Source organism: Bubalus kerabau, chromosome 2, assembly GCF_029407905.1.
Source record: "Bubalus kerabau isolate K-KA32 ecotype Philippines breed swamp buffalo chromosome 2, PCC_UOA_SB_1v2, whole genome shotgun sequence".
In the NCBI taxonomy this organism is placed as follows: domain Eukaryota; kingdom Metazoa; phylum Chordata; class Mammalia; order Artiodactyla; family Bovidae; genus Bubalus; species Bubalus kerabau.
The window spans coordinates 33,548,890-33,572,358 of NC_073625.1; the positions used below are offsets into that span (position 1 = coordinate 33,548,890).

Here is a 23,469-nt window from a genome sequence, read left to right on the forward strand (position 1 = left end):
TTGTTTAATGACTATGATGTACCACTCTCCCACGTGGCGTTTATTACTCTGACACATTTAGGTCAAGAGAAGTGAGCCCTCGGTTCAAACACAGGTCGCTGTCCTTCTGTGAACCGCAGCAATGGATCTTCCCCATTCAGCGATTTTAAGCCTCAAGTTATTAATAGGAGTTTCCGTCAAGTGTCTCATATTCCATCCACATCCTTTTTGCTGAATGTACTTTATATTTTACTTTTACTGTGTCAAATGATTCAGCTTTCATTGAAACAGAGTGGCTGGTGGCATTCAGGTTCACTTTAAAACAACTGAAATAAAGCTACCCTCTATTTTTCAGTTTCATAAAACAATCAACAGAGGTATACCATCTGCAAGTCCCATTTATCTGGCTTCTGGGGGAAAAAAATCCCCTAAAGATAAAGAAAGAAATGTGCTGGATTTTGCCCGAGTATAAATTCTGCTTTGTAACTAGACTGGGTGAGAAGCTTTGTAAAGGACAATTTGAACTTTAGCTTATATCTTCTTTTTCTTGAGTGTTCCCTTCAGCTCCAGAGGTAATCACTATGACCCCAGATCATTCCTCCAGATTCTTTTGATTGTCTAAACTCCAGTGTCTTTACTAGTTTTTATGGGATCTTTGACCTCCCCGGCAGTGTCCTCAGTTAATTGGACCATAGTTTTGAGCTGTTAGCTTGACACCATGGGTGGTTGTGCTTTTAAGAAACACAATGTCATGTTCCTTTCAGGTTCAGCTATGAATTCGTATTCTGCCTCAGTAAAACCTCAGGAGAAACCCATCTAAGAAAACACTATGCACCGAATGGCTAGGTAAGTAGAATAATGAACTTTTTACGGTCACAGATGGAGTACAACCCTTCCTAAGAGCTCAACTGAAATGAAATAAAATGCCAAACATACACAGCACTGAAAAATCATATTGTGACATGAAATTTCAAAGGCAGATAATAGGAAAAATAGACTTGCAATCTCTAACATGTTACAATGTTTCAGCATACTGGAAAACATTCCAAAGCATGGCTATGTGTTTTTAGTGTAATTATTAAAAATAATTATTAAATTAGAATCCCATTCTATAGTGATATAAAATGAATATTGTTCACATAAAATAATAAATGCTTAGAGGAGAGAGGTGTTAAAGTGTTCCAACAAAAGTCAGACCAGTTCGTATTTTAGTAATTATCTATAAATTAATAATTGCATTCAATATTGCCTCCAATGGACCAAAGCTCCACCTATGATGGCCAGAAAGGAAGATCTCCAGTCATAAGCAAAAGGTGTACTCACTGGTCACAGATAACACAGAGAAATGTCAAACTTAATAAATCAAGTGTTCTTTCCAGAATACCGAGATACCCAATTATGAAACCAAGCTCCTGTGTGATGTAGCCACATCAAAATGATTTCTTCTATGTAATTATCTTAATACCAAACTTATCTCATTCCTTCTACCCTTCAGCAGGAACATGGCTCATCAACAGACCTCCTTCCTTCTTTTCTTCCTTCCTTCCTTCCTTCCTCATCCCCTCCCTCTCTTATTTTCCTCAGACATCTATAGAATTAAACAAAATCATAGGTGTCAGGTGTCAGGAGGATCTAAGAGACAAGCTAATCCATCACTGTTATCATCCAGATGAGAAATATAGGCCAAATAGGATTAGTAGCTTGCTCAGAATTCCACAGGTAATAAGATTCAGATTTCGGATATGGATATTCTGCCTGCTGGCACAGTGTTCTTTTCTTTCCTACCACACCATCTGATATCTTTAATTTCTCACAGCTTTTCCAGTCTTTATTACTAGAAGAAACACTCTATGTTACACTTTGTGCGAATAGTTATTCAAGCATTTCTCTCCAGCTCCCCTTTGACACGCAGTCTGCAGAACCACCTTCCCGACCACACAGCTTTGGAAGAAACTCTGCCAGGGGTGGGTGTCCGTGGAAAGGGTGGCGAACAGATGTGGATTCCAATTATCATCTGATTATTAATTTAATAAGTATTTATTGATCACCTATTTTGCATCAGGCAGTGTTCTAAATATTGGGTTTATCACAACATACAAAAACCATCATCATGGATCATACACCTTCACAGGAATACAACACACAAACAGATAGATGATAGATAGACAGACAGAAAGAAAAAGGGGAAAAAAAGGAAGCATAGAGGGTAAGGCTTCTATTTTATACAGGTGCTCAGAGAAGGCCTCAGGAAAAGGGACTATTAGAAAAGATAATTGAAGAAAAAGAGTAAATTAGGCAAAGATCTGGGAGAAGGATGCTCTAGGCAGAGGGAAACCAATGCCCGCAGGCTGGGGTGTGTTTAGCATGTTCTAAGGATGTTCTAGGATGTCAGTAAGGTAGGAGCAAGGAGAATGAAAGAGAAGGTTGTAGGGAATATGGAGGGAAATATATATTGGAGAAAAGAGGTAGGTAGGTCTTTCATAGCCTTAGAGATCTCAGTAAAGACTTTAGTTCTCTCTGATGGCAGAAAGTGAAGAGGAACTAAAGAGCCTCTTGAAGAAAGTGAAAGAGGAGAGTGAAAAAGTTGGCTTAAAGTTCAACATTCAGAAAACTAAGATCATGGCATCCAGTCCCATCACTTCATGGCAAATAGATGGGGAAACAGTGGAAACAATGGCTGACTATTTTTCTGGGCTCCAAGATCACTGAAATTGGTGATTGCAGCCATGAAATTAAAAGACGCTTACTCCTTGGAAGGAAAGTTATGACCAACCTAGATGGCATATTAAAAAGTAGAGACATTACTTTGTCAACAAAGGTCCGTCTAATCAAGGCTATGGTTTTTCCAGTGGTCATGTATGGATGTGAGAGTTGGACTGTGAAGAAAGCTGAGAGCAGAAGAATTGATGCTTTTGAACTGTGGTGTTGGAGAAGACTCTTGAGAGTCCCTTGGACTGCAAGGAGATCCAACCAGTCCATCCTAAAGGAGATCAGTCCTGGGTATTCATTGGAAGGACTGATGTTGAAGCTGAAACTCCAATACTTTGGCCACCTGATGCAAAGAGCTGACTCATTTGAAAAGACCCTGATGCTGGGAAAGATTGAGAGCAGGAGGAGAAGGGGACGACAGAGGATGAGATGGTTGGATGGCAACACCGACTCAATGAACATGGGTTTGGGTGAACTCTGGAAGTTGTTGATGGACAGGGAGGCCTGGCGTGCTGCAGTTCATGGGGTCTCAAAGAGTCGGACACAACTGAGTGACTGAACTGAACTGAACTGAACTCTCTGTTGTGGATGAGGTTACAGAAATGCAAAAGAAAAAGCAGATGGTGTAATTAAAAGGCTACTGCAACCCAACAAAAGCTGACAGGAGCCTCAGTGAGAGAGGGAAAGATGGCCATGACTGGACATGGAACGACAGGGAATTCATTTTGAAGGTAGATTCAACAGGGTGGGTGGGTGGTGTGCATTTGAGATGTGAGTGAGAAGGGTCCCAGATGGCTGGAGCTGTCCACTGGATATGTCAGGCAGACCACTGGGTATATGAATGCAGGGCTCAGGGGAGGGTTTAGCCCACAGATAGAAAGTTAGGAGTCACCAAGTTTAAAGGTAATTGAAAGCCATGAGACTGGATACCACCACCTAGAAAGCCTCTGGCTAGAGAAGATATCTAAGGATGATGCTCTGGGATACCCCACAGTGTAGCCAGCAGGGTGATGAGGAGGAGCTAACAAAGTAAACTGAGATAAGGGGCTAAGAGTAGGAAGAAAACCAAGAATGAGTGGTGTGCTGAGTACCCAGTGGAAAAAATGAAGAAAAGGAGGAATGGAACACCTGTGTCAAACATCACTGATGGCCTAAGATGAGAACCTTGAGATGCACAATCAGCTTAGCAAAAGGTGTCTAGATTTTGTCCAGAGGGGTTCAGTGAAGTGGTGGAATCAAAATCTGATGTTTTTTGTTGTCAACAGAAAAGGGAGAGTGTAGGGACTGAAAGGGATATTGGGGCAAACAACTTCTGACATGGTGCACTAGGGTGGTTGATGGAGGCTTCTCTGAGGAGGCAAGGCTAACCAGGCCCAGAACTTTGAACAAAATATTGACAGGTAAATAGCCTGACAGAACCAGTGCTTCAGTTCAAGTGAACTGCATGAAGAAGAAGAAGAAGAAGAAGAAAAATACTGGCGGGAAGTGAAAAACTTGCTAGAATGATGACACCTAGATTAACACAGAGATAATAGAGATAAAGAAAGTGTGGGCTAAGGTGGTGGCAACTGAAAAAGTGCCAGCTGGGCAGAATGTTCTGGAGGTTTGTGTGACAGGTGCTGTTAACATCCTGGGTCTGCACAGTGTGAGATGAGGAGGGGATTCTCAAGCTCAGGCATGTGGAGATTTTGGTGGTGTCATTACTGGACCGTAAAAAAGATTGAGTGCCGAAGAATTGATGCCTTCAAATTGTGGTGCTGGAGAAGACTCTTGCAAGTCCCTTGGACAGTAAGGAGATCCAACCAGTCTATTCTAAAGGAAATCAATCCTGAATATTCATTGGAAGGACTGATAATGAAGCTGAAGGTCTAATGCTTTTGCCACCGGATGTGAAGAGCTGACTCACTGGAAAAGACCCTGATGCTGGGAAAGATTGAGGCCAGAAGGAGAAGGGGACGACAGAGGATGAGATGGTTGGATGGCATCACCGACTCAATAGACATGAGTTTGAGTAAGCTGCGTAAGATGGTGAAGGACAGGGAGGCCTGGCGTGCTGCAGTCCACGGGGTTGCAGAGTTGGACACGACACAGCAACTGAATAACATTACTGAGGCAACAGACAGGACCTTCTAAACAGTGAATTTGGGGTCAGAGCTAGTTTCTGCTCAGCCCGGGCTGCACTTAGGCTTTGTGCCACTCATTCTCTCGTTTTCACTCTGACCCTTCACATTGGTTTCTCATCACACGTTCCAGACTCATCTAGCTGCAGCGATCCACAATTTCAGTTACAGCAATAAAGATTTCGGTCTTAGCCTATTGCATCTGAGGGATCATCAAGAAATCATCTAGTGCAGTTCAAAGAGCATATACAAAAGTGCCCAAGGAGAACTTCTAAGAGTGGGCAAAACTTAGAGAGATAAAGAATGGAGGATCGAGTAGAGGGAGATGTGTAATTTAGCTCCGGCCTGGAGAGGAGTGGCTAGTCACAGGGGAGGGCTTCGGAGCTTGAGGGTTTCAAGCTCGGCAGCTAGGAACAGTCTGTGAGCCTCGGGTAGCTGCTGGCCTCTTCTGCCATCCAAGGTTTGCCATCTGTGACAGAGTCACAGAGGCGCCGGCTCCCCCTTGGGAAGCAAAGCCTTGATCCCTCCACGCAAACTGCCACGGAGCCTGAGCTCCGCCATGTTTGAGAGAGATTTAGGCGGAAGTGTTTGTAAAGGAAGAAGTCTTCCCACCAAATGTGGAGGTTCAGAGGCCTCCTCTCTCATCCTTTTCTCAGACTGTTTGAATGTATTCCAGATCTTTCCGCTCATTCTGGTGGGGAACCTGTCCTTGGAAGCAGGAGTCCGGGAACACAGTAGATACTCAATAAATATTTGCAGTCCCCCGGCCAGGCTGCTCAGAGGGGAGGGCTACTGAAATCAGAGAAACCTGCTACTTTCTCACACCTTTGTTTAGGGGGATGGAAATAAACAGGGGTGAAAAAAAAGCAATAGAGACAACTCCCTACTTCTGCATGAGACGCTTTCTAGAAAATACATGTGAAAAACAAACAACAAAGCAATGTCAACAGATCCATAAGCCAGAAAAAAACTTCTTTCTCTGTAAAGTTAGATATACATATACACCTCACACATGTATTTCCTGATTTGATTTCACCTTTAGATATAATTTCAATACAGTACTTTGTGTATCCTTTCCAATGTTGTTCTTTCCCCATCTCTCCCCAGCTCTGTTCAGTGTTTCCCACATTAGGTCCGATATGGTCTAAGAATGCACTCCCATCAGTACACCAAACATCTGTCTTTGTTTCCTTTACATTATGTTTATGAAAAGAGCTACTCCCATTGCTAGTGTCCACCTCTGCTTATTTCAGCATTCCATTCCGACTTCTTAATAAGGAGCACACAGAACTAAATAGTCAAGTTACACGCACTGCCATCTAAGTGAGTATGGATGAGCTGGTGGAATGGGACTGGTGGCTGGCAGGAGGCAGCCAGTGATACTTGAAATAAGTGTTCATCAGTTCATGAGCAAAATTCCAAACACGCACAAGACATATAGCTCATGGGTGGGAGGTTTGTCTACTGTGCACAAGTGCATCTAAAGGTACAATATAAACATTTTAGTTTACTTGTGAAATATATTTTAACTTTATGCATCTTATTGTATTGTTGAGGCAAGGTATTCAATGAAGGTACATTTGTTGCATAATAACTTGTACTACGCATTGTTGGAGGAGAAGGCAATGGCACCCCACTCCAGTACTCTTGCCTGGAAAATCCCATGGACGGAGGAGCCTGGTAGGCTGCAGTCCATGGGGTCACTAGAGTTGGACACGACTCAGCGACTTCACTTTCACTTTTCACTTTCATGCATTGGAGAAGGAAATGGCAACCCACTCCAGTGTTCTTGCCTGGAGAATCCCAGGGATGGGAGAGCCAGTTGGGCTGCCATCTATGGGGTCGCACAGAGTCGGCCACGACTGAAGCGACTTAGCAGCAGCAGCAGGCATTGTTGGATGTGAGAGCTGGACTGTGAAGAAAGCTGAGTGCTGAAGAATTGATGCTTTTGAACTGTGGTGTTGGAAAAGACTCTTCAGAGTCCCTTGGACTGCAAGGAGATCCAACCAGTCTATTCTGAAGGAGATCAGTCCTGGGATTTCTTTGGAGGGAACGATGCTAAAGCTGGAACTCCAGTACTTTGGCCACCTCATGCGAAGTGTTGACTCATTGGAAAAGACTCTGATGCTGGGAGGAATTGGGGGCAGGAGGAGAAGGGGATGACAGAGGATGAGATGGCTGGATGGCATCACTGACTCGATGGACCTGAGTCTGAGTGAACTCAGGGAGTTAGTGCTGGACAGGGAGGCCTGGCGTGCTGCATGCGATTCATGGGGTCGCAAAGAGTCAGACATGACTGAGTGACTGAACTGAACTGAACTGAAGGCATTGTATACAAAGGATATATATTTTACACATCAATATATATTATAGAGCAGAATATATATGCCTATATATGCAAAATCTCATTTATCCTCTATCCATCTTGTGCTGATAAATTATAATGGTCATTTTTTTCAAATGAGATAACTGAGGTTTGAAGGTATTAATAATCTGCCCACAGCGACACAGTGTATCAGTGGTGAATCTGAGGGATCTGTGTCCTGTCAGAGGCATTAACGACTGCAGCATATTTGGGGTGATCTATAATATAACCCGAAAGCTGTTCGAGTTTGTCATAGGAACTCTTGTCTCCAGGCGCTGTGATCCTTGGAATTTTGTCATGCTGTAGCAACTTCCTGGCAGGGGAGAACAATTAGGTTCCCATGAAATACTCTGGCATCTGTCCACCCCCCATTGAATGGAGCATGGCATCACCCCCTCCACAGCCATCACTGAAGACATACTGGGTTTAAGGCTAATACATTATTTTAATAGTGAATTCTGGAAGCCTACCAAAAGCAGTCAGCATTTGAATTTGGCATGATTTCCCTGAGCTTGTTGCTCATAATTTCATTATTCTCCAGATGTTAACATATTTTTCTGGGATGCTAATTTTTCTTTTGCCAATTATCTCTGTCAGAATTGTAAGACATGAGCATTTGGGCCGTTTATTTGCACATTTCTTCTATTAAAATGTAAGCTCCACAAGGGGAGGGACATGTGTGTGTCTTGCTTTGTGATTATTCCATCAGGGTCCCAAAACACTATGTGATGGAGAGTATGAGCCCCATAGATACCAGCAGAGGGAAGAAATGAGTGCAAACTGCACCCCCAACTTTACAGTCGTGTGGAAGCTGCTTCAAAACACTTTGAATTAACTAGATGATTTAAAAGAAGTCAGTTGTTATGTTTCTACCTGAAGATCATCTAGTAGAACCTTAGGCTCTCAGAATGAGAGATCCTTTGGGTCTTAATTCTGGGCAGCTCCCAGGACCTTCATGCATGCTTGGCTTGAAGGAACCAAACATTTTTTTAAAGCAACAATTTTAGTATGAAATGACTGAGGCTAAAAATTGTCCTATATATTTTCAATTAAAAACAGTACTCCAAATAATCCACTTTCTATTTTCCATATCACCTCTCCAGTCTGCGTGCCTCATTAACTGACAATTTGTTATCTCCATTTTTAATCACCCCATAAGAGATAGAATTAATTTTTCATAAGACTTTTATTTCCTTGGCTAAACACGTGCATTTTTTTTAATGATTTAAGAATATGGTTCTTGTTAGTCATTTTTCTGTCTTCGGTGCTGAATTTTAGGTGTATGTTTCAGAGGCCTAGGCGGCATTATTGTTCTGGCTCAAGTTGAAAACCATCCTTTTTCTTTCCGTATGAGCAGCTGCAGCCTATACAATACTGGGCAGAGTGTTTAAGAAGAACTGTTCAGAATGCCTGCTGCCTTGGGACAGTAAATGATATTATGTGAAGTTCCATGGTGCTATGCAAACAGGGAATTCATTTTCAATTCAGACTCTGAGCTAGAAGAGACTTTTCCCTGCCAAGGGGTGTTTCAAGCCCTCATCAACACGGTGCGCACGCAGAATCAGTCAGTGGAGGAAGGAAGGGTAGCCACCAGTGTGGAGGGCACCAAGCCCACATCTGACACCCAGATTAGAGGACTGGGCCATGGAGCTAAGTGGGTTCTAATACGGTTAGCAAGTCCATCTTCAGACTCACAGTCTCTCCTTTGGACAAGCCTATAAGCAGAGATTTAAGTGCCCTGAACCGAAAAGTGGTCCTCTCAGCATAGGTCTCAGGTTGGAGCAGGGATGTTGAACAGAAATTCTCCTGTGCTCCCTTTCTGAGGAGGAACTGAACGTGATGACATAAAACAGGCATGGTTTCAGTACGATATGTGCTGGTCCTGACAGCAAATCTCATGGGTTCGGTTGCTATTAACACAGATGTATTAGAACTATAAAGTTGGTGATGAAATAACCTCTGTAAGTGTTATATATTAATTTTTAGACCTGGTTGGAAGAGCTTTACTTTATTCATCCACTGCATCAAGACTATTTGCCCAGAGTCATCATTTCTACACAGGCAAAGGTTGTCTCATCATCCTCTTCTGGAGCAGCTCATCTCAACTTCAGAGCAGATAGGAACCACGTGGGATCCACTAGTCTTAGGACTCAATAGATCCTAAGTGCTGAGTCTTAGGACTCAGTAGGTCATCTTGCATGTCTAATAACCTCCCAGGCAATGCAGATGCTATCAACACATGGACCACACTTTGAATGGCTATGGATTATGCAATTTTGTGAACAAGTACAGTAATGAGATGCTGATTATAATTTCACATGAATATTTCTGTGTTAGAAATGACTCCTCCAAAGTCCCTCACGAATACTCATTGTCACGAGGATTGTTTTGTGTTTATTTTTTTGGAATGGGAGGTTTGCCCCCAACTCCACTTCCCCATCTCCATTATTCTGAGAGCGACTCTTCACCGGATAACACCCAAGAAGCCTTTTGTTCACACTGACGGGCTGTTGTTTCTGAGCTTTTCAAAGAAATCCTAGCATCTTTGGTCTCAGGGAGACAAAGGAAGTCACATGACTTGGAATCCCTGGTGGCATCTTGAAGATGGCTGTTCTGCTTCTCAAGCGGAGAAAAGGGGAATAACATATGGATATCTTGCCACGCTGCCCGTGCCATCCGCAGAACTGCCAGACCCCGTCAGGAGGGGCAGCAGATGGCCGGAGCAGCGGGACGTGCCAAACGCTGCACTCCAGCGCCCTCCACGAGGCGCGCGCTCAGGCAGCACTCGCGGAGCTCAAGAATATGTTCACGGCCTTTCACAAAGACAAATTATCCGTGGCTCTTCAGATGGTGCTCTCGGAATCATCGTAGAGGGCGGGTGATTTACCTCTGCCACGCGCTGGCAACTCAACACTGTATCGGCAGGTGAAGAAACGCTTGTCAAAAATCTTCAAAATATGAACTCTCTTTCCTGAGCTTGGACAAAAAGTAGTGCTCGCTGATTATTTCATCTCGTGTTTTTTTTTTTTGTCCAGTCACTCATTCGTGTCCGACTCTTTGTGACTGTGTAAACTGCAGGAAGGCCAGGCTTCCCTGTCCTTCCCCATCTCCCGGAGCTTGCTCAAGCTCACGTCCATGGAGTCGGTGATGCCACCCCACCATCTCATCCTCTGTCGTCCCCTTCTCTGCCTGTCTTCAATCTTTCCCAGCATCTAGGGTCTCTTACAAGAGAGAAAGTGAGTTCCAGTTCCCATTGCCAGTGAGGTCGCCCCTGTTGTCCACCCTCGTCTGATGTCCTCTGGAAGCCTCCTCTTCTGGACAGCATCTTCCGTCACAAAGCACGTGACCTTTTCTGGCCTCCATGTTTTTCCTCTGAGGTTGGGTATCTTTCCATCAATCATTACCCTCTGAAGTATTTAAATTCTACTCATTCTTTAAGATATATCCTGCACATTAACCTCTTTTAAGACTTTTCACTCTCATGCATTGGAGAAGGAAATGGCAACCCACTCCAGTGTTCTTGCCTGGAGAATCCCAGGGATGGGGGAGCCTGGTGGGCTGCCGTCTATGGGGTCGCACAGAGTCGGACACGACTGAAGTGACTTAGCAGCAGCAGCACGTTAACCTCTTCTAAAGATCTTAGTTTTTCCACCCTAGAGTATATGGCTTTTCTCTACACTTCTTGTCAGAGTCAATCATTTGGCAGTTAAGTATCTCTTTAAGATAATTATGTAATTTTGTTTCTTATTTAATTTTTCACACAGGCATGACTTCTCTACTTATTTAACCTATCAGTCCCTGATGGCTCAGACAATAAGGAATCTTACTGCAAGGCAGAAGACCTGGGTTTGATCCCTGGGTCAGGAAGATCCCCAGGAGAAGGGCATGGCAACCCACTCCAGTATTCTTGCCTGGAGAATCCTATGGACAGAGGAGCCTGGAGGGATACAGTCCATTGGTTTGCAAAGTGTCAGACATGACTGAGTGACCAACATTTGGGTTTACTTAGGGTTATTCCTTAAAAGCTGTAAATTGTCTTAAAATTTTAAAGTCTGTGACAATGGATGAATGAATTTTTACTTTTGAAGTCATTCATGGAGTAGATCTAGGCAGTGGTTCTCCCACCCAAAGGCCCAGGTCACTGAGCTTCATTCAGAACTTGAAAGCTCAAGACTTCCCCAGTGGTCCAGTGGCTCACACTCCACACTCCCAATAGGGGAGCCCAGAGACAATCCCTGGTCAGGTAACTAGACCCCACATGTTGCAACTGAGAGTTCATATGTCTCAGTCAAGATCAAAGATCCCACATGCCACAGCTGAGAGTTTGCATGCTGCAAAGAAGACTGAAGAGCCTCTGTGCCATAGCCAAGACCTGGGACAGGCAAATAAACATATATATATATATATATATATATATATATATATATATATGTATTTTTTTTAAACCTGAGAGCTCATGATCATAATGCCAAAGACAGTAGACACGCTGAGGCTGGGGTCTCTGTCTCCTTCAGAAGCAACAATGAAACAAAGACAAACTCCTTCCCATCCTCCTCTAGCCACCCCTGCTATTCCCTTGCTCTTATTCTAGGGGTGCATGACCGAGTTATCTGTGTTTATTCCTGAAGGGAGCTGATGCTGCTCCCTCTCACATCTTGATCCCCTGTGATTGCCCAGTAGACTTCCTCTTCCAGAAATTCTATAACCTGCATCTTGATTCATATAGTGTGCATTTGATTTAAAAAAAATTATTGTTAGTTGCCACAATAATGCTACAGAAAGTCATTATTTTGTTTTGAATCAAATTTGAAAGCCTTCCTTGGAAGGAGCTCTCACTCAATTCAAGCCAATTGGCTTAATATCTCCATCACCCAGTCATTCCACACAAGCCGTTTCCAAGCTGCGCCATATTCTTGGAATGCCCTCCCATTCTGTCTGCCAAGTTATCTCTCTTCCATCATGCAAATAGCTCATGCAGTCCCACCTCCTCTTCACAGTCTTCCAGAACTATTTGGAGAAGGTCTAATAGCTTCTCTCTGTACCATCCGGTGTGAGCATTAGCCACTTAAGTCTCCCTCACTCCTTCCTGCTCCATGCGTTTACTTATTTTTCAAGTGGACGCTAAGCATGTACTCTGTTTTGCATTGTTCTACAGCCTTCCTTTTTTTTACCCTTGTATATGTTGCCTTTAAATTCAGGTATCTTTAGTCTCATCTATTGACAGATTCTTTAGACGTAAGACTTCAGTTAAAGCCCTCCGCAGAGCGCCGAGTGTAATATCATGTAGAAACAGACACTTAATACATAAAGAGATTCCTTAATTTCTCAGGTTTGATTTTTTAATGTATAAAAAATATGGAGCATATTTAATATTTTACAAATCCACCAGGACCTGCCAGAAGAACTCCTTTAGCCTTGGGCAAGGCTGGTGATTTCCATGGGGGTTCATTTCTCAGTAGGCAGGCACTGCGGTAGCTGCCACTGATCGTGACTGTAGGGGAATGAAAGGGGGATGAAGAAGATGTCCTAAGTGATGGAGAGCAAGATCAAGAAAGGTCATTCTCTGAGAGGGGAAATGAGTAGAAACGCTGAATGGCTTAGAGTCGGAAGCTATGGAAGCTTCCCTTCTTTATGAGATGCTGAAGAACGTGCTGCTAGAAGGAAGTGGGAAGTCTCCTAAGGCTTGGCAGGGGACTCACATAGAATGGGTGCTCAGTGTACACTTATCAATTGAAAAAAAAAGGAATTGGCTATGTAAAGCAACAATCCAACCGTTGCATTTCAGCCAGTTAATGTGAGGAATAACTTGTTGACTGAATGATCTGAAAGGTTACAAACTGGACCAAGGAGGAACAGTGACTCTGTTTATATGAAAGTGAAAATATTAGTCGCTTAATCCTGTTCAACTCTTTGTGACCCCATGGACTATAGCTCCCCCTCCCCCAGGCTCTTCTGTCCATGAGATTCTCCAGGCAAGAATACTGGGGTGGGTAGCCAGTCCCTTCTCCAGGGGGTCTTCATGACTCAGGGGTCCAACCTGGGTCTCACTGCAGGCGGATCCTTTACTATCTGAGTCACCAGAAAGCCTGGTGTTTATATGGCAATGATCAAAAAAAGAAGCATCCTTTGACTCAAAGGAGGTCTGGCTACAGAATTTTCCAGTGCCCAGAACAAAATGAAAGGACAGAGGACCCTGGTTCAGAAACTATAAAGAATTTCAAGATTACGGCAGCAGAGCAAGGGCCAAGCCCAAGCATGGGATCCTTCTAACCAAGCACAGGGCCCTGTGGGAGAGCCTAGGGTTCTGCCAAGGAGGCACCCTTGTCCAGCAGACGTTATTAGTGTGATTGTGATTGTGAGCACATGCAGGTCACTGGGCTAATCCAAAATCTGGAAGAACACCCCTCTTCACGGCAAATCTTAGCTTAAACAAAATACAGTTGTGTTGCAAACTCCATTTTCTTAATACTGCTATACCATCAAGGGTAAAGTTTTGGAAAGTTGAGTTCAATTTTATTTGATCTAGTACCTCTCTCTCTTTCTATATTAAACGTCTGCAATTTTAATGAGCATATACATTTTGTCTCTTTCATTCTCATGTAGTTGAAGATCTTGTGTGAAAACCCTTGAGTTCCCCCTCCTTCCATTTATTTCATCTGTAAAATGGGCATGATAAACTTCATCTCTTGGGTTAATGAGTGTTTCCTGAGGTCATATATGTGGATCCTCTAGCATCAACTAGTCACTCCCTTTCCTCCTTTCTTTGCCTCCTTTTTGTCCTTACAGTTCCCCAAATTCACAGCCCTGCCTTCTGGTCCTGGATGAGAATCCAAGTTCCAGGGTGTGCAGTGCTGAGGGCCTGCCCTACACCCTGATTGTCAGTCTGGCGGAGGGGGACATGGCTCGGCAGTCAGCCGGCCCACTCTCTCTCTGACACTCTCTCTCTTTCCCAACTGCAACAAAACCTGACCAGGAGAGACTGCAGAAAGTCTACTAGGGCAGATGAAGATGGGAGAAAGGAACCAGAGCTCAAGACATATATCTGTCTCATTTCTCATTGTCTGGGTACCATCAAGTTCAGTCTGCTAACGAACTATTTCATCCCAGGGAGGAGACCTGGATAAAAGAAAGATGGGGATTGGGAGAGGACAGGGATAAAGAGAGATGGAAAACAGATTCAGTGCTTTGACAAACTAGATGCAAAGATGCTCTAGTGTATTTGATCAAAGTGGGGGAAGAAACACTTTCGTCAAACTGTCGGCTTTGTTTACAGGCGATGCCACTCGTGCATCATTTGCCTCTTTGCATTAATGCGCTGTCTACATTTTTTATTCACTGTTGAATGATCAGTATCCAAAGCCCTTTTTTGTTTCCTGTTACAGATTTATTTAAATGTACGGAACTCTTAAAAAGTCAGCTTAGAGCAACTACTATAATCTCCTCCTCTTTACTCATAACCAAGGACACATATCACACGAAGAATAACAAAGGTATGAGGAGGATTAGGAGAATTTGGTGCCACCATGAACAAAGCACAGCTCGAGTTATGCTTTAAAAATAACGGCTTTTCTGTCTCATGGGCCATGAGAAATAACTTTTCCACCACATAATAAATTTATTAGCCTTTCCGACCTCATCATTCCTACTTTAACTTAGATAGAGCATCAAAGACAAGAACATCTGTTAGACAGTAACATTTTCCAGTTCCGCTTTAACAGCCACCGCTCGGTGCTCCAAAGTTACTGCATGAGCGCCACCTGGTGGTAAAGCTGTTAGTTGCACAACGTAACTTCACAAAATCCTCGGGAAAGTTACTGAGGTCAACGGTCTCCTACCTTCTAAGCGGCTGTGCTAATTTTTCTTAGGTGTCTGGGTAATATCCCAGCCTTTTAAGAACATTCTTCAAAAGTACAGAAACGACAGTCTTCACAGCCTATCCCAATTCTCTATGATCTCTTCAAGGAAGATGCCTCTTGGGTGAGGGGGGAAAGTAGGTATCTTTTTAAAGATCCCCAAATTTCTTTATCTTGAGCCCTTTATAAGCTCAAGGTGGCTCTCTATAGACAGGCTTCCCTCGTGGCTCAGTGGTAAAGAACCCGCCTACCAATGCAGGAGCTGGGGGGTTGATCCCTGGTTTGAGAAGATCCCCTGGAGAAGGGAATGGCTACCCACTCTCGTATTCTTGCCTGGGAAATCCCATGGACAGACAAACCTGGTGGGCTACAATCCACGGGGTCCAAAGAGTCAGGTACGACTGAGCACACATGCAGGATGATAGCTTGAAATGATCACTGCCCAAGGACTTGCTAATAGGCAGAGATGTTTTGCAAGACAAACCACATACACTTAAAAGTCAATCCCATTTGTCAGTTGCTAATGATATAGCATTTGCCATTTTTGCACATCTTGCTCCTTCTCACTGAAATGTTGTTTCCCCTTTGTTCCCTCCTGTTCCAAACTATTCTCCTCCCAGGAATTCCAAGCTCCTCCAAGACAGAGTTTATTAGTTAGTTTCTCTAGAAAGCTTCCCTTAGTCCTATGTCCGTCAAGGTCCTACAGCAACAGATGAGAGCTGAAACTGGATGATTTGAGGACAGTGTATTTGAAAAGCCATTGACAAAAGGGTGGGTAGGATATAGGGAATCCACAAATGCTGCTGTAGAATTCTCATAATAGGAACAGATGCCTCTACTACCCTAGTTCTGATGAAGAAGGAAATGGCAACCCACTCCAGTATTCTTGCCATGAGAAACCGATGGACAGAGGAGCCTGACAGGCTTCAGTCCATGGGGCCTCAAAGAGTTGGACATGTCTGAAGTGACTTAGCATGCACACACCCTATTTCTAAAGGCACAAAAAGGCAGTGGGCTCTCAGGAGGGCAAGGTGACACAGGTGTGACCTCTAGAGAGGGCTTGCACTTTCTCATCTCCTATATGTGTGCCTCATTGGCTAAGCCCAGTGTAAACCACAGAGCAAGGGAACACATCAAGTTTGTTTCAGGGAGATACAAGGAAGGGGAAGGAAGGGGGTGGTAAGATGTGGAGGGACCAACAAAAGACATCTGTGATTGTCCACAGCATCCCTAGTCTTGGGTACCTACTAGACAAGCATATTTATAGAGAGAAGATTGAAATGTTACATGGAGAGAGACAAACAGTTATAGTGAAGAACGGAATGAAGGGACCAATCAAGATCATCTACTATTTATAACTTACTCCTGCCTCTCGGACTGACATCCATCCACTTGAAACCCCATTTCAGCACTTTCGCTGTTTAAAGATGTGTTAGGAGGGGTCTGTTAATAGCAGCTCTGCTTCCGGTTCTGCTTGGAGTGGCCTGACATCATTCATCACTAAGCTTGGGCTAGAAGTTGGAAGATTGAGTCTGATAAATTAAAGTTAATTAATATCTGCCATATCTGGTCTCAGTTTTTGAGGGGTAGCTCAGACTTCTAGATTCTTCTTTTTCTTCTGTTTTTTGAAGTCGATATTTTTGGAAGGTGCCCTGGGTAATTAGATAGGAGAAAGTATCTACAGCTTTAAACTCCAAATCATGGACGTGTACCTGGCCTTGGTACACATGGTTTCACTTGCAGATCGGTGCACTGAATCTAAAGAGACAAGGACTTGCTAAATTAACACACGCTGTCATAGACATACAGATCAATGGAAGACTGTGAAGTTAGAAGAAAAAGCTTCAGAAAAAAGTCATCGTTGACATTCATATGTTTCTCAGAGGGGCTCATATATTTTTGACATGGCAATGCAGTAACCCGAACAATGCAATTTTATTAAAACAAAAGGTCTGTCTTCAAAACAATAATATATCCTATCAATTACTAATATCTCCAAAGATCTTACAAAATCCCATTATCGTTGTATCACTTGGTTGATTTAGTTTTGTCATGAGGAATGTCCCCATGATTATCATAAAGATAACAAATACTATGGATTACACACATTCTAATTTTTGTATGGTGATCAAAAATCTCTAGCTGTGAAATAACACAATATATAAAACAATTCAGAAATAATTAGGCTATATTTTAATACTTTTATAAATTATGAGAATTTTAAGTCAGGAAGAAATTTTGTAGAATACTAATTCATATCTCTCATATTATATGTGAATAAATGGGATTGGGGTTTCAGTCACACACTCAAAGAGGAAGGCTGATTAGTTGCAAATTTAAAACCACAATCCACATCTTAGGAGCCCTTCACTCAGTGCTGAGAATCTTTGAATAATACAGAGTGAAGTAAGCCAGAAAGAAAAACACCAATACAGTATACTAACGCATATATATGGAATTTAGAAAGATGGTAACAATAACCCTGTGTACGAGACAGCAAAAGAGACACTGATGTATAGAACAGTCTTATGGACTCTGTGGGAGAGGGAGAGGGTGGGAAGATTTGGGAGAATGGCATTGAAACATGTAAAATATCATGTATGAAATGAGTTGCCAGTCCAGGTTCGATGCACGATACTGGATGCTTGGGGCTGGTGCACTGGGACGACCCAGAGGGATGGAATGGGGAGGGAGGAGGGAAGAGGGTTCAGGATGGGGAACACATGTATACCTGTGGCGGATTCATTTTGATATTTGGCAAAACTAATACAGTTATGTAAAGTTTAAAAATAAAATAAAAAAAAAAAAAAAGCTTACTATACGGTGGGGTGATTTTGCAAAAAACAAACATATAGTTGGTTTTGTTATTGCTTGTTTTTCTGCAGTAGAATACATAGGAAAGCATCCTCTTTCACCCTTATATTTCATTCCCTCTTCTTATCCAATACAGTGACAAAGTAAAAATATACGCTGGTTTTGTGGTTCAGAGTCAGAGGAGAATTCTACAGTGAATGTGTGGATTCCAAAAATACACATCTATTGAGGTATCACTGATCCCTAACAGACTGGAAACCGGGTAAAGGAGAAACTGGATGGCAGGAGTGAAGAAGTGAGTGAGACGTGGGTGAAGGTGTGTTCGGGTCCTTGAGGGTCAGAGAACCGCTCCTGTTCTTGAACCTACACTTCTGACACCAAGACCACAGGTGGGGTTGACCCTGCAAGTATAGTCAACATGGTACGTCCCCTGTTGTGTATCTGCAGGTTCCAACCAAGGGTGGATCAAAAATTTTTATTTTTTTTAATTCTAGAAGGTTCCAAAATGGAAACTCTGAACTTGCCACTCCCCAGCAACTATTTATTAATACATAGCACTTACATTGTATTTACAAGGATTGACACTGTATTATATAGTATAAGTAAACTAGAGATGACTGAATTTATATGGGAGGATGTACACAGGTTATGTGAAAACACCGCAACTTTTTATATGAGGGACTTGACCATCTGAGGATTTTGCTAACCATCTGAGGATTTTTCTATCCACGGGGGCCCTGAAGCCAGTCTCATGAGGATATCAAGGGAGGACTGACTATACTGTGAACTTGGGAGTCTTGTCCAAATTCTCATCGCTGATCTCAGCATGGGTGGTGCAATTCTGCTAATAAAACCAGCTTCCTGGGCAAATATCAAAAGGCTCTCATGTACCTAGTCTGTGCCTTTTGCTCCTCTTCTGGACTGTGCAAGCCCCAGAGTGCTAACACAAAGGGCAGGAGAGGGCACCCCAAATTGACCAATATTGGGCTTCTTGTCAACCTCAATGACAGTAGCCTCACAGTAGATTTAATCTGACTTAGAAAAATAAAGGTGACATGTCTTGCACTCTGAGTACCATGGAGCAAGTTGCACCTGTTGTAAGTATAAATTTTCTGTTGTGCTCATCTAATCATTATTTGATGGGTGAGGGGTGACAGCCAAGTACCTTGTAGATCATTTTATCCAGCAAAGAAAGCACAATTTTGAAAGGATAATATTTCCTTACTGTACCATTTTTCTGGCCTACCTAAAAAAGAAAAAAACTGGAATTTTACAATTATTTTTGTAGTAACAGAAGCTCTTCAAGACATAGGGCTTATGTACTGAATTGTAGCCCAGCATGAAATTTTATAGCTGAATTATGAACTCCTGCCAATAAAAGTTTACAGCAAAACAGCCTGGCTCTCCTGGCTTTAGGAGCAGGGGTGGAGAAAATATACATGCTCTAACAAATACGATTATCCTGGAAATATGATATTAATGATGGCACAATTTGAGAATAAAGAATTAAAATGTTGGAATGAAGTTAATTGGAAATACTTGAGAGATACACCATTCATTACCCAAGCCATGTGCACCTTATTTACTTTATACAAATGTAAACTCAAAATGATTTGACATCTCTTTCAATTTCATAATTAAATTAGAAGATTTGCAAGTTCACAGGTTTTAAAATGAAACTAGTATTGACTTTAAATCATCCTTGTTAAGCAAGAAAGTAACACAATGAATAAATTAAATTTGCTCAAAAAAAAACCAAAACATGTCCTATCATTAATTTCCCTCCAAAGATAACTCTTTGACTCTTGAATACATTCATGCTACAATTATCCATGTAGTAGTGTTCCAAAGAATCAAATATAGATTTTTTTTAAACACAAAAGAATATAACTGGCTATAATCTAGTTTATTTTATTTGGCTAGGAGTAGGGGCTTCCCAGGAGAAGGCAATGGCACCCCACTCCAGTACTCTTGCCTGGAAAATCCCATGGACAGAGGAGCCTGGTAGGCTGCAGTCCATGGGGTCGCTAAGAGTAGGACACGACTGAGCGACTTCCCTTTCACTTTTCACTTTCATGCATTGGAGAGGAAATGGCAGCCCGCTGCAGTATTCTTGCCTGGAGAATCCCAGGGACAGAGGAGCCTGGTGGGCTGCCGTCTATGGGGTCGCACAGAATCTGACACGACTGAAGCGACTTAGCAGCAGCAGCAGCAGGGGCTTCCCAGGTGGCGCTAGTGGTAAAGATCCTGCCTGCCGAAACAGGAAATGTGAGAGACACAGGTCCAATCCCTGGGTCGGGAAGATCCTCTGGGGAAGGAAATGGCAACTGGCTCCAGTATTCTTGCCTGGAGAATCCCATGGACAGAGGAGCCTGGCGGGCTACAATGCATAGGGCTGTCGAGTCAGAAAAAGACTCAGACACAACTGAAGCTACTTAGCATGCACACACGGCAGGAACCCCAGACAACTGAATACAGCAGTTACATAAAATACACTTATCAAATTACCACACTGATTAAATAAATAAAAACTAAATGCTCTATTTTTTTTTAAGTATTTGAAAATCCCCTGATAGGTAATAATCTTGATAAATACAGCACAGACTTTTTGTGGGCATCCTCTAAACAGAGCTGTGTTTTCACACAGTGTGGAACATCCAGGGCATGTAGAAATTATGACTTGAAAAACAGAGTAGGAAGACACTAGGGATGGACAGATTGTGATTCCACTTAGGCTCTGCCATTGGCAGAAGTGGGGTCTGGGGACTCATCTAGGTGTCCAGGACTCAGTCTCCTCCTTCCCAGCATCATGGGAGTCACCACCATCCTTGGCAGAGACGAGCTTAGACTCAACGTCTCTTAGCCAGGACTCAACATCTTGGAAAAGAAAGACTTAGCCATCAAAGGGATATTGCAAGGATTTGGATCCTGCTCAGTCGTGTCTGACTCTTTGCTACCCTGTGGACTGTCGCCCACCAGGCTCCTCTGTCCATGGAATTCTCCAGGCAAGAATACTGGAGTGGGTTGCCTTTTCCTCGAACCCACATATCCTATGTTGGCAGGTGGATTCTTTTTTTTTTAAACTGGAGAATAATTGCTTTACAATATTGGCAGATAGATTCTTTATCACTGTGCCACCTAGGAAGCCCCTAGGTGTTACAATAAAGCACTTCATAGAAAAAAGCATAGAGGGGTGCGTTAGCATTGTTTTTCCTTAGGAACGGCCCACCACTACTGTGACCTATAATAATCGGAGTAATCTGTTTCAGAGACAAAATGGAAATCATTACCACCATCACTAATGAGGTATCCCCCCTATGTTTCACTGGACAAAGTCTTGTTTTCTGAGGCTGGTAAGGAGCTCACCATCACACAGTCATCCCTTTATTTAGTGACCACCAGTAATTTAGCCTCACTGCAGTTTCTGATAAAAATCTCTACTCTTCAGGAGCTCACTCCTGGTGGTGGGGGAAACCGGCTCAGGCGAGAAGCACATCTTAGAGACAGCTACACCATGAAACAAGAACACTCGGGGCTTTCCCAGTGGCTCGGCAGTAAAGAATTCTTCTGCCAGTGCAGGAAATGCGGGTTTGATCATGGGGCCGGGAAGATCCCCTGGAGAATGAAATGGCAACCCGCTCCAATATTCTTGCCTGGAGAATCCCATGGACAGAGGAGTCTGGCGGGCTACAGTCCTTGGGTCACAAAGAGGTGGACACAACTTAGGGATTAAACAACAACAGTGTGGAACCAGAATACTTGGGATGGCGTCTGATTAAACAGATTAAACAGTGGAAGGAAAAACAGAAGACTGCTTAGAGGAGGTGATGCTTGTTTAATCCTTGAAAGTTCAGTGATAAGGGAGCCATGGGCAGAGGGAAGAGCAGCCTGTTCAGGGAACTAGCCATGGCCACCACTTTTCTGGGGGTGGGGAGGCTGCGGAGAGTCTTATCAAGGACTACAGTCACATCAAAGAGTTACTTTTGCTAAAGGCAATGGGATTACAACAATGAGCAGTTCTGCTTCTGGGAAGATAATGCTAAGATGGAAGGAGAATGAATTAAAGGGGAGGAAGAAGTAAGCCAAATGCATCATTTGCTTGTTTTCTAATTTTCCACAGTGAGTGTGAATAATGGAGACTTGAAAGTTCAGAACTCTGTTGCAGTGGCCATGAGAAGGCACCTCTCAGATCTCCAACTACAAGGACTGTGTGTGTCCAAGGCCCAGTGCCGAGCTCTGAAGTCTATCAGTGTTAGCTCCAAAGCCACACTTCCTACCGGAGTTAGGGATGGAGCTCAGCCCCCTGTGATGGGGGACTTTGACAGTGAACTCCGGGCAGCCACTAGGAGCCTTCTGTAGACCGCAGGACCAGACACCCTCTCCCCTCTCTCTCCTTCACTCTGATTCAGACTTCACATTACAGTCAGAGAACTCACGGCTTCTCCGACTCTCTCCCCATCCGTTCTCACATCTATCTCCCCTAATCAAGTCACTGCTGTGTTAGCTGATCTTGGCATCTGGTTCTCATAAGACTTGGACAAATACACTAGCATAGTGATTTACCAAATAAAACTTCCGCATATAAACACAAAACTGTGGATAACTCAAGATCAAGCCTGCCTTACTACTTCTCATTTTTAATCTGAGTACCTGGGAAAGAAGACAGCCCAGCAGTTTCAAAAGACGAAATGAATCCAGACTTGATTATGCAACAATATGTTTTCCCTTATAGTTCAAGGTGGTCTATCAACCAACCATGCTGAGTTTTTTAGGAATGCCAACAAAACACTTGAGAAGCTTTGTGCTAAGTTTGCTCACTGAGGTTGATAAGAAAAGCCCTCTTGCTTGGTTGGATCCAGTGCTTTAGTTGTTTAACTTTAAAGCACCAAAAAGGGGGTGAATCACAGAAGTGATTCATGCCTTAACATTGTTTTGCAACTCAAAACACTTTAATATGCATTTATGTGTCAATGTTTCATAGAGTCAAGGACTTTTCTTTAAGTGGGGTTCACTGAATAGACTTTTACAGAAACACATCCACAGTACATTACCTAGAATATCTAGTTAAGATTCCTTAAAGTTGAATTAGAAATACAGAGTATAAATTTCATCCTGATTATGATGATTGTCCCTACACATTTGATAGCTGTCTTCCTTCTACTTAATGTACAGTAATTGTGTTTGTCTGAGTGCATGATTAAAATTTACTGGGAAGGGGCTCCATTCCCCTTGCCTTATTTCCATCTGGAACAAAATCAGATAGTAAACAGGACTGATCACTGTTCCCACACTCTAAAGAAAGAGAAAAGGCATCTGTTGGTTGAGTTCAGGAGAAGCAGCTAAATTTGCTCAGATCAGACAGTTGACCCTCTGTATGTGTGGGAGCCACATATATGAATTTGATCAATCATGGATAAATAATATTTTTTTAAAAATCCAGAAAGCTCCAAAAAGCAAAACTTGAATTGGCCATGGACAGACAACTATTTTCAAAGCATTTAGACTGAATTAGGGCTTCCCTGGAGAAGGCAATGGCACCCCACTCCAGTACTCTTGCCTGGAAAATCCCATGGACGGAGGAGCCTGATGGGCTACAGTCCAGGGAGTCGCTAAGAGTTGGACACGACTG

General features: G+C 43.0%; 1 long non-coding RNA gene across 1 annotated transcript; it reads left to right on the plus strand.

The window, feature by feature from the left end:
- The first annotated feature begins 741 nt into the window (after window positions 1–741).
- On the plus strand, window positions 742–22,337 carry LOC129643210 (uncharacterized). The gene is made up of 3 exons (XR_008710152.1): window positions 742–825; window positions 17,977–18,135; window positions 21,961–22,337. It is a non-coding gene; the product is annotated as an uncharacterized LOC129643210 (long non-coding RNA).
- Window positions 22,338–23,469: the final 1,132 nt, after the last annotated feature.